General features: G+C 43.1%; 1 long non-coding RNA gene across 1 annotated transcript; it reads right to left on the reverse strand.

Moving 5' to 3' along the window:
* Positions 1 to 233: 233 nt before the first annotated feature.
* On the reverse strand, positions 234 to 6,757 carry LOC106147871. Its single transcript, XR_001232876.1, has 3 exons — positions 6,616 to 6,757; positions 2,108 to 2,185; positions 234 to 931 (listed from the first exon to the last, which is right to left on the reverse strand). It is a non-coding gene; the product is annotated as an uncharacterized LOC106147871 (long non-coding RNA).
* Between the last annotated feature and the right edge of the window lie 1,620 nt (positions 6,758 to 8,377).

Genomic DNA, 8,377 nt, shown 5'->3' on the forward strand with positions numbered 1-8,377 from the left:
AAGGCCATTCTCTGCAGTCTCTTTGTGAGAGTTTTAATCCTGTTCATGGATGGAGCTCGAGCCTCATGACCGGGTTATCTCCCACAGGTTTCCAACCTGGGGATTAGGTTTCAACGTATGAATTTTGGGAGACACAAACATTTAGACTATAATAACTATGAATTAAGGTACTTTTTTCTATTAGAATTTTTATTTTATTCTTTAAAAATGTTTTTTACACTTACTTAGTTTTTTCTTAATCATAGCTCACTCTTGTACATACATAAAAAAGGAAAATATGGTAGAAATAGATTGAGGAAGGTATTCCTAAAACATTCTCACATTCAGAGGCCTATGTTTTTGAATCAGTTTTGCATTTAGGCATTTAGACCACATTTTCCCACATCGCATGGTCCTGGGTACTAGGTAGGGTGGTAATGGCTTGCTGATGACAGCATGTCAAAAGAGGTACCCAGATGTGCCCAAGTCCTGCTTCACTAATCACAGTCCTGTTGAACCTTTGAGATTCCTCAAGAGCTCTACTCCCAAGAGCATGGCCGAGGAGGAATAGAAGTATCACTTGGCTGCTAGCACTGCTGACTCTGATCAAAGTCTTTAGGGCCCACGTTGTGGGAGGTCTACATGAAAACATTTTCTGGGGCTTTAATAATTGATTTGGGGCCATCTTGTTCAGGTTGGGGGTTCATATGGGAACCTGGGGACATCAGAGAGCTGGTGCTGTCTGGTTTGGACCAGGATATGCTGCCTAAGTTATGAAATCCTTCTGATTTTCTGATTTCTTCATCAAGGGGTGAGCTCGGAGCACTGTAGATAGCCACAGGCTGTGGGACCAGATCCATCCTCTGGGCTGGCATGGGTGCCAATTCAGGAGCCAGGGACAACAGCTTGGATCTCAGTTATGGGCCTGGTTCTGACAGCCAAAAGGAGATGCCTGAAAGGGTGTCAGAGAATCAGTGGAGATTCATTGTTTTCTGGAAGAGGAAGGTGCTCAGCATTAATGCCCACATTCATCCTACAAACAAAAGGGCATTTGGTAAGATGATTCACCTCCCCTCTCAGCCACACCTTCCCTTATCACTTCACAGGATGCTGAGCAGACAGGAGGTATTTAAATCTGCTGGTATGAGGCCAGTTTCTCATCCCACCCAGATACTTAGAGTTCTGTTTTGTTTTCATTATGAGGATGAGGCAGGGAAGTGGGAATACATAGGTATCACTGTAGGGATATAATCCTTTCTGCAAAAACAAGAAAGGAATCACAGATTCATGTTTCTAAGTAGCCTTGAGAAATCTTGGCTATATTTCTTTCTAAGTTCAGAGGAATAACTGTTGAGAAACTATTTAGAACACCCTTGGGGCGATCCCAGCCATCTGCACTTATCCAAACAAATGAAATGAGAAAACAAAACAAGACAAACAAACAAACAAAATGAAATGGACTGGGAACCCTGTAAGGCCAGAAAGATATGGAGATGGCTGTTTCAAAGTGCTTATGACTAAGGGTTCTGGACCTACAGCTATCTGAGTTTTATTCCTGACTTTGATACTTATTCTTGGATTCTGGGGCCCCAGCTCTCTCTAAACCTCAATTCCATCTCTAGAAGACAATGATAACAATGCCCATTTCCCATTGGTGTTAACTGAGATACTACTGTATTAAGACTATCAGCCCAGTGCCTACCAGCTTTTAAGCACTCAATAAATGATAGCTATTATTTTTATTTTTGGTACTGGGAATTGAACTCACGACCTCATTCTTGCCGGGCAGATGCTGTGCCACTGAGTTTCATCCCTGGCAATAATAACAGCTATTATTATTGCCTAGAGAGGGGAAGGGTAGGAGTGGGTGACTGAGAACAGAACTAGGCATTTAGCATAGAAATTCTTATTCCATTCCATTCCTTTTCCTGCACAGCATATTTTATTGTCTATAAAATCTTGACACAGTGCTGTGTTTTGCCTAAAATGATATAATAAAGGCACTAATGGGGTGTGCTGAGGAAGGGTGTGTGTGTGTGTGTGTGTGTGTGTATGTGTGTATGTGCGAATATGTGGTACCAAGTCAGAGAAGAAGGATAAGCTTACTAATTCTTTGGTAATTACATACTTTGACAGTCCTACCAGCAGGTGAAATGTGTCATTGTGATGCGTTCTTTAAAGCTCTCCAACATCTTTCCAGCTGTAACTGAAACAATAAGTATAGAAAAAATTATGTTCTGGAAACACCATTAGGAACCAAGTGTTACTTTCTGTTGTAAGAGCCTAATATCTCTACTCCGTCACTTACACATCTGCCAATGGGAATATTCTGGAACTTTATCACACCCTTGTCATTATGAAGCTGGCAACAGAGTTGTGGTGGCAGCAGACCTCTTCCAGGAAAAGGAACACTGTGAGCTCTCTTTCATGCCAAAGGGCCCATTTTTCTTGGGTAAACAGAATCTGTTTTAGAGGTATAACTCAGCCAGTTGAAACAGTCTAGAAATCCATATTGTAGCATTTATTATAGTTGAATTCCAATTGATCTCAGAGGTAGCCCAGGCTGGGAAGAGATTGATGTACCTTATTTAAAAGCTCTAACATTTTATTGCTTAGTCCAAGAACCAGACCAAAAGCTTTGGAAAGACGTAAAACAGACACCAAGAAGGCTCAGATATCCTTTATCAGAAGACTGCAGTTGTGGGAGGAACTTCAGATGGGAAGGGGCTAATATCTTGGTTCGAAATACATTTTACAGATGAGAAAACTAAGATGCAAACTGGTAGAGTTCTTAATTCTTAGTTGGTGAAGTAGAGTTTGGATTTCCTGATTGCTGGTCCAATGCTCTTCCCATCAGAAATGGTACATTTGTTTATGGGTTGCCTACTATATTCAAGGACATAGACAATATAAGACAACCTAACTTACAGCACAAAGCTGACCACATAGTTAGACCAGGCGGCAACACACACAGAGCACTCATATTTGAGGCATGTGTGGACAGACACCACATGTATGATGGAAGTCGGGATAAAAGCAGAGATCTCATTTTTGCCGGACCAGAGAAGCTTGACTTGGATGGGAGGAGAGAAAGACTATTCCAAGTAAGGAAAAGACATGTTCACAGGAACAAAGTTAGGAAAGTACGAGGGTTTTTTGTCAGTCAGTGGCAGTATGGCATACACAAGTGTTGTATTCCTGGAATCTCAAAATGTTAGAATTGGGAGAGACAACAGACTCACAATGTTATAACTGGGAGTGACTGCAGAGCTCATGAATCGTGCTTTCCTTATTTTACTATTGGGATATTAGGTCTCAAAAGTTTAAGTGGTTTTATCCAAAGTGATGGCTAGGAGTGGTAGACAGGATCAGAATCCCAGCCCATGACCCGTCATCCAGTACATGCATGTTCCACCCTACACTGCCAATCTCTGGGAAGTGATGGCAGTGAGACAGAAAGATCAAAGAAGACCTTGTATGGGATGCAAGATGTTTGTGCATTAAACATTGGAAATGTCACCAGAGAGGGTGTGAGGAGGTGTCCACTGAGAGAAGGAACCTGGACCTTCCCTATCCCTAGAATAAAGTAGCAGGTTTCCTGACTCCCAGCATAGAAAAAGAATTTTCAGGATGTATCAGTAAAGGCATAAAAGGATTTATTAGCAGAAATTTAAAAGTACATACTCCAAGAAATAGAGTGTGGGCCCTCAAGGGACAGAGGTGCATTGTAATTGAGTGAGGTTCATTTATGAGGTGTGGGGGTGGCGCCTCAGCCTCCTGATAGCTGAGATACAGATGTGCAACACTGTGCCTGGCCAGCTCTGCCCAGTTTTTAAGTGAGAAGTGACACATCTCACAGTAGGACTACATAAGGCTGGAACTGCTGATAGTACGTAGGATGGATGGAAAGGATTGAAAGGAGACCCTAAGATATCAGCTAAAGAGGCCTAGTCCTGGACCAGCTATGAATTAATATAAACTACGGCAGAGAAAGAGAAAACAGAGAGGAAAAGATTAGTTAGAGAGACTCAACCATTGATTATGAGAGAATAAGAGCATGGGAGAGTCATAGATAATATTTTATCAGGTTTTGGCATCTCCTTGTGGATGTGCTTTCTAGGTTCTTTCTGTCCTGAACAAACAATTGGTCAAGACAAGTGAAAAAGGTAGCGAAGTTTTATATTTATGAAAGTAAAAGGAAAATAAATATGATCTGTGGAGTGAGCGCAGGTCAGGTAAAGGTAAGAAATGAAGTAAGCTCTACAGAGTGTGAATGGGCCCCTGTGAAGGAAAGCACAGTGACCTTGAGGTTGATGGCCCCAGACTTTTGGGTCTCCCACTCCCCAGGTTGACATCGAATCTAGGCCATCCTAATCAAAAACCTGCTTGGTTTCTCACCATACAAATTGAAGATAGCGTCCTTTGTTGGGTGTACATGTCCTGGATCTCTGTGATAGGCAGGTCACACTCACTTGCCCAGCCGGGTGGCCATGCCCTAATTTCCTGCCTTGGTATGAGAAATTCATAATTGGTCAGTTGCCCATGGAAGAAACTGCATCGTACGATTTCATAGAAACTTCTTTATAATTTTCCCCTGGCTTTTGCTGTCATTTTCCCTTGTACTTTTCTTACTGTTTCATTTCCCAAATGTTTTCTGATCTTTATAGAAGAACATCCATACTCTCACCAGCAAACAACTGCATACAATGTTTCTGCTATTACTTGAGACCTGTCTCCTGGAACACTACATGGCCAGAGCTACTGGAGAGAACTGAAATGAAATAAGGAGAACAGCTTGATTATTGAGAAGAAAAGAACTCGATTGTCTGGGAGGGTGTTGAAAAGCCAGCAAGATTTGAAATGGGAGGAGGATCAAAGTGTTTTAGGAAGAGAGAAGGCGGGCCCTGTGCACACAGACGCTCTGGCCTTAGGGAGAATAAAAGGTCCCAGTGTAACAGCAACAAAGGGCTTCTTTTGTGCATTCACAGTCAGGGGTCTGAAGGGGTGAAGAGCCTTGGCCCTGGGGTCAGTCAAGGGGAGCTTGAGGCTCAAGCTGCTGCCCCCAGGAGAGGGGAAGGCCCCTGTATCAACCAGCAGTATAAATAGGCACAGAGGATTCCTTCTGTCGGAGGGAGACCCAACTCTACAGCTCTCAAAGACTGAGGGCTTTGGCAGTGCAGAAGCGGTGCTTCCTGACTGGGTTCCATCCTCCTCTGATTTCTGCCTCACCCTGATCTCTGCACACCTTTAACAATTATGATGCATCCTCTTTCCTTGACCACTGGGACTTAGCATCTATTTTTATCCCACACGTTTAGTCTGACTGGACTTTTGAGTAAATATGGCAAATAGGTTAAACTACATGAACCAACCAATAGATGGGCTACAGCTACCCTGAGCAGTATTCTGTCGTGAATCTAGGGTGAACACAATGATTCTGGGCATATAGAAGGTTTCATAATTATTTAACTTATTTGTATTTCTGTTGCCTAATATAGTTGTGCTTCAGTATCTAAGGGAGATTGGGTGCAGGACCCCCTGACATACTGACATCAGCACATGCTCAAGTGCCTTATGTAAAATGGAGTAGTGTTGCATAGAACCTACATATCCCTTCCTCTATACTTTAAATGATCTCTAGATAATTTATAGAAACTAATATGAGTACTATGTCAATAGTTGTTATATGGTATTGTTTAGGTAATAAGAACAGGAAACAGTTTGCTGATGTTCAGTATAGATGCAGTTTTCCTCCCCTGATTGCTTTCAGTCTGTGGTTGGTTGAATCTACAGAAGCAGAGCCAGTGGGTACAAAACTTGTGGAGCTGGGGATTACAGAAATACCACATGAAAACAAGGTGCAAGGAAGTCCACAAACTAGATCCTAAGACCTTGGCCAAATACCTTCTCATTTATCTTCCAAAATGCTTAACTGTTGTAGATATTCTCTGATTGCCTTCTGTACCCCCTGAGTTCAGGGTGGTTTGGGGGAGCAAAGCTCTGGAAGCCTCGCTTAACCATTTACTAGTGTGTAACTTTGGGTAAATTTCTGGATTTCCCTGGGCTCTGTCCTTCATTTGTAACAAAGTGAAGATATCCCCTTTGCATAATTTTAGTAGGATTTAGCAAGACCTGGCAGAGAGTAGACATGCACTAAATAGAAGTTATTATTAGGGTTAGCTCTGAATGTGACCAATGTTTTGGACATGGTAGAATATTTGATTCTTGCTGTTGTCTCATAGTTGTTTCCTATGTGGAATTCTGGAAGAAAGGATTTTCAGCCTCAAGGGAATGTAATCCTCATGATAAAGATGATAGGGATAAATATGGTGTGAACAGCCACCCTGAGTTCACCCTGGAAGTTTGTTCTCTTGTCATGTTGTCTTGTGCTTGGACACTAGGGATGGACACCCATCTAGGCTTTATTATAGGAAGCTCAGGGCTGGGCCCTATGTGGTTAGGAGAGTCACTTCCCAGCAGAAGAGCCAGTGATTTGTGCAAACTGCAAGCTGAGCCAGGAATGTAACCCAAGGCGCTGCCTCCCACCCATGCCTAATGAAAAGGCCCGCTCTGTTCCCTGGATCTGAGGACCTCTCTGGAAGCATGAGTGTGGCATCAGGGCACCCGTGAGCTTACCTGGCTCCCTGATTTGGCATAGAGGAGTGGGGTCAGCTCTCCGTGGGAAGTCTGTGCAGCCTGACTTTCTCAGAGGCCAGTGGTGGGAATAGGTTCTTCCCTGGAGACCAGCAGGAGCGCTGAGCTCTGAGGAGGCTCCGTAGGCACGGGAGGGAAAAGCCACCGAAGCATTAAAGGGGAGGGACAGAATGATTTATGAGAAAACCCTAAATGAGCAGAACTTGCTGGCCTGACCTCAGCACCAACTGAGGGGCGTGGGAGAGCATTCTGCAAATATTTAAGAGGCACTGATGCCAGAGAACTCAATGACTGAACCTGGGTGGAAGGCAAGGGAGGGAGTGCAGAGTGAAGGCTGTCAGAAATCTTGCCCAGAGCCACAGGGAGGCAGGGCCTCTTCCCTCAGGGACCCTGGGCTGTTTGGACATCTTCCCAAGGCACAGGACTTAAGGGCTGACTGCTTCCAGGGTGCAGACTGCGTGGGCCAGAGATACAGGCTCTGATCACTTTTCCTGTAAGGAAATTGGGCAGAAACATAAGGAAAGACAGGCAGCAAGAACAAAATGAGTGGAATAGCTCTGTTCTTTCTTTCCATATCCTGTTCTCTTTGGTTTCTCCGGGTTAGTCCAGGCTTGTCGTGCCTTCTCAATGACTCCCTATTTGTAATATCTTCCTGTTTCACCAAGCTGGAGACTGTACACCTCTCACTGCTCTGGTTACCCTTTAGCTCCTTCCCAAGCTTGCTTCAACCTCAAATGGTCCTACTATCATTATTGTCTTCTGAGCTCCTAGCACTTCGCAAGCCCACTGTACAGGTTAGTATGCTGATGGTTTTGTGCTGTCCCAGAGTGAAGATGAAGTTTTAAGCTTTGTTTATCTTACTAGTCCCAAAACCTGCTGGCTTACAAACTTTGTCACTTGGTGATCCTGGGTGTGACGGCCGTCTCCATCACAGCCTGAAAGAATCGGGGTCTACTTCCTCTGTAGCTCCAAAAGCATAGCAGACCCTATGTGATCCCAACATTTGGGTTTAATTAGAAGGCAAGAACAACACTAGAAACAAAATGAAGAAAACACATGACAAAACTGGGAAAAATTTACGACATACATACAAAGGAATGATATCTTGAACATAGAAAAATATGTGTATTGGACAGAAAAACAACATTATAATATAAATGGGAAAATTGTAGTCAAATCACAAAAGAAATAAAGCTTGTATATATTTGAAGAAATCTTTAACCTCACAACAATGACAAATATGCATTAAAAATTAAGTTCCAATTTAACTGGCAAACAGGGAAAGAGTTGGGTTAGTGAGGACATACAGAAATAAGTACTCTTTTACACAGTTGGCTTTCTTTTTTTTGAGACAGGGTTTCACTACGCAGTTCAGGCTGGTCATGAACTCACAATGATTCTCCTGCCTCGGCCTTCTGAGTGTTGGGATTACAGATGTGTGCTACCACATCTGGCTGGCTTTTTAAAAAGTCACTATATTCCTATTTTTTCAAAGATGGGAAAATGGTAATCTTCCCATCATGAACTACTATCAAAAATATTGCTGACTGCATCATACAGGTTATCAAAATTAGCTTTTTAATTTTTGTGAGACAGGGTCTCACTATGTAGTTCAGTCTGGACTTGAACTTACTACTTATGTAGCCCAGGCTGGCCTCAAATTTGTGATGACTCCCCTGCCTCAGCATCAGCCTCCCAACTACTGGGATTATGGGTGTGTGTCACCACACCAGCTTCAAAATTC

The sequence above is a fragment of the Chinchilla lanigera genome, unplaced genomic scaffold (genome assembly GCF_000276665.1).
Source record: "Chinchilla lanigera isolate Chin_1 unplaced genomic scaffold, ChiLan1.0 scaffold00011, whole genome shotgun sequence".
NCBI classification, from domain to species: domain Eukaryota; kingdom Metazoa; phylum Chordata; class Mammalia; order Rodentia; family Chinchillidae; genus Chinchilla; species Chinchilla lanigera.